Source organism: Lynx canadensis, chromosome B4, assembly GCF_007474595.2.
Source record: "Lynx canadensis isolate LIC74 chromosome B4, mLynCan4.pri.v2, whole genome shotgun sequence".
Classification (NCBI taxonomy): domain Eukaryota; kingdom Metazoa; phylum Chordata; class Mammalia; order Carnivora; family Felidae; genus Lynx; species Lynx canadensis.
Genome location: NC_044309.1, coordinates 28,886,347 through 28,889,957, shown reverse-complemented (window position 1 = coordinate 28,889,957; position 3,611 = coordinate 28,886,347). Strand labels below are relative to the sequence as shown.

The 3,611-nt window shown below is 38.3% G+C and overlaps 1 non-coding gene across 1 annotated transcript; it reads left to right on the top strand.

The window, feature by feature from the left end:
- The first annotated feature begins 605 nt into the window (after nucleotides 1-605).
- Nucleotides 606-711, top strand: LOC115519557. Its single transcript, XR_003970563.1, has one exon. It is a non-coding gene; the product is annotated as a U6 spliceosomal RNA (small nuclear RNA).
- The last annotated feature ends 2,900 nt before the right edge of the window (nucleotides 712-3,611 follow it).

The following is a 3,611-nucleotide window of genomic DNA, read 5'->3' as shown; positions in this document are numbered from 1 at the left end:
TAAGGGTGTGGTGTGTATGTGTGTGGGGGGGGTGTGGGGTGTGTTTGTGTATGTGGGGTGTGTGGGGTGTGCACTCGTGTGGGGAGTGTGGGGTGGGCGGGAGGGGTGTATTTGTGTGTGGTGGGAGGGGTGTGCGTGTGTGTGTGTGTGTGTGTGTGTGTAGTAATGAAAAGGGTTCATTCTTCATCTTCCATAGGGATAACTGATGATGCTTAACCATGAATAATCAAGAAGTAGCAGGGATTTGGAGATGAAAAAAATGAAAAAGGCTGCTTCTGGAGAGTGGGAAAGAGGTGAGGTGGGGCAGGGGACCACTTTTTAGTTTTGTTTATTTTGATTGGGGGGGAACCACTGTTTTTGAAACAAGTTTTCTACAGCACGTTTGACTTTTCAGGGCTCAGCTCTGTATTCTGTCATCAACAGCTCTGCTGTGAAGATGGCTTTGGATGCTAGCCCCAGGTTCTTGACCTAACAGACTTTAACTTGTTCATTTGTAGAACAAAGAATTGTCATTTGAAAACCGCAAGGTGACTCTTAGATCTCTTGTTGCTCTATAATTCTTTGATGCCAACTAACCTTTCCTGGAGATATAAATATAGCAACTGGTGCCTGCTTCAGCAGCACATATACTAAAAATTGGAATAATACAGACAAGATGAACATGACCCCTGTGTAAAGATGACATGCAAATTTGAAGCATTCCGTATTTTTAAGTAAAATGTTTGTCTGAGTTCAAATATATATATAAGATAAATATATATATCTCACATCTGAAGGGTTCATTTTAAATTAAGCCTTTATAATCACTGACGATGTGCAAAAACAAATCCACAAGTTCTCTGAAATGGAAAGTTATTGAAATTACTTCTTTATGAAATAAATGTTTCTAAAGTTTGAAAATTTAGAAGGGAATTTTTTTAAATTGTGGTAAAATGCACATAAAATAAAATTTACCATTTTAATAATTGTTAAGTGTACAATTCAGTAGTGTTGGAAAAGAAGTGCTTTCTAAAGAAAAATGTACACGGATATTAGCTCAGGACTAGAATTATTTGTGTCATGATCTCTACCAGAATATTTATTTAATGCTCTTCATATTAGCTTAATGAATTAATGTTAACATTACGAACTTTCAAATGTGTCCACTGAAGCTAAGATTAGAACCTATGACAACTATTTAAAATATCCAAGAAATTAATTCATTTTTTCACCCACTTAACAGTTGACAGCCATTTGAAATAAAAAATAAAGTAGCGTAACTAAATCTAAGCAATCCCAAATAAATGCTCATTGTTTCTGGAGAGATAGACAAGACATCACCAGTGTGAGCTACAGAAAACACCCACATTAACATCTTGGATATATTATTTTCTCGCTGAATAAAAAGTTAGGCACACAGCTTTTCTATACAATAACTGGAATTGTGCACAGTCCCCCTCCACACTGCTCTGAAAATGAACTTTTGTTTTATGCAGATGTAGGCGAGTTAGAATGAACAAAAGGCACACATTTGAAGGCTGAGAACATTCAACTGAAAAGGAAAAACAGATTTTTCTCTCATTAGACAGGAGACCAGATGCAAATGGTTTACAGATTGTTTTGCAGTGGGCAGGTTAGAGGCAGACCAGAGGTCTTCGAACTGTCCTATCTTTGACAGTGGCTGTCCACCAGCAAGTGTTTTCTAACTGCTCCTGCCAAGGTTCCCAACGTGGCCTATCTGAAAGAATACACAGGAACAAGCCTGGTCTCCTTTCTGGTCTCCTCGGCCCAGTATCTGTGTCCAGGACCAACTTCTTCCTATACCCAGTATTGCAATACTTCGCTCATTTTGGGGTCTGAGTAACTTGCTAGAGGACTGAGCTCAACAGAGAGCTGATGGGACTGGAAAACTGCAGCAGACCCTTGAACTTTTATGGGAGAAGAAGCATGTATAATCCTTCTCAAGAAGGCTGATGGAAAGATGCTTGGTTACCAGGAATGTGGAGGTCAGATCCCTGAGCCTGGACGCAGAGGCAACCGTGAGCCCTTCCTACCCCATCCTCCACACACGTGCTCCAAAAGTCTAAGTTCACTCTGACATCTGACAATAACTCCACTGAGAACTAGGAAGCCAGAAAAGTGTGCTGTGTCTTTCCTTGGCCACTGCTAGTGGTCATGGTCCAGAATGATCACACCCTCTGCTCTGTCCAATTCAAGCTTTCTTCTCCACATTTCTTGATCCATCCCTTAAACACTGATGTTCCCATGGCTCTTCTGGCAATGCATGGTTTCTGTTACGGGCTTTCATGATTCTAATGCAACCGTTATCTATATGTCGATAAATCCAAAATCCGCTTCTCTAACCCTAAGCTCCCCCTTAAATTTCTAACTCATATGTCAACAGCATGCAGCTTGAAGACCTCACAGGCACTAAAAATCCCCCAAGCATTATGTGTGTAAATAAACTCCACAATCTCTTAGTTGAAATCCTTAGGGACAAATATTTTATGGAATTTTGAGTTTCACGAATTTAGAAAAGATAATAATACACAGTATATAAATACCACCACCAGTGAGGTCTAGACCAGTATCTTATAATCAGTTTTTTTCTTCAGCAAAATGTACCACTACTCACATTAAGTGGAATTTACAAAGGCTAAAAGTAGTCTTATGTCAGCAGAGGTTACATTTTGTTATCAAATGAGTTTGCACCAAATTTACTTAAAACTTCAGAGCTTTTCAGATGTTGGAATTGTGAATAAGTGATTCAACCTTATTTGTTCCATATATGATATTAAAGGGCTAATGTCCCTAATATACACAGAGCTCTTAGAAATCAATAAGTAAAACAAAGCTGAAACCTAAAAGGAAACTGGATGAAGGACACAAGTAGACTGTTTAAAGACAATATTTTTTAAATGTTTGACCATACTAACTATAAGCTGCAAAGTTATGAAACCTGAAATAGTAAATTATTTTCTGCTTATTAGATAAGCAGAGACAAAAAATAAATAACTCAGCAGGGAACCTGGGTGGCTCAGTCAGTTAAGTGTCCAACTCTTGGTTTCAGCTCAGGTCATGATCTCACAGTTCATGGAATCGAGCTCCACGTCAGGCTCTGTGCTGACAGCATGCAGCCTGCATGGGATTCTCTCTCCCCTTCTCTCTTTCCCTCCCCTGCTCGTGCTTTCTCTCTCAAAATAAATAAATAAACATTAAAAAAAATAATTTAGCAAAGGTAGAGAAACAGGCGCTTACATATACTATTAGTGAGCTTATATTTGTAAAAGCCTTAGAATAGTTGCCTAGCACGTAGAAAGCTTTACAAAAGCGCTTATTAAATAAATATTGGTAGACATTTTTATTGGTAAAAACTTTTGGGAAGACAAGTTTTCAATAATTGATATTTATTAAAATTTTAAATGTGTATATGCTGATATCCAGCACCTCCAGTTCTAAGAATTTATTCCACCAAAAGACTCAAACAAATATATTTTACATAGAAAGATGTTCATCAAATCACTGTAATCATGAAATCTGGAAACATCATTTCCCTAGGGGAAGAAGAGAATATCTTCCTGGGGCTCACATTTAGGAGTAGAAAAGCTTTTCCCAGAAGCTTCCCAGTAGAC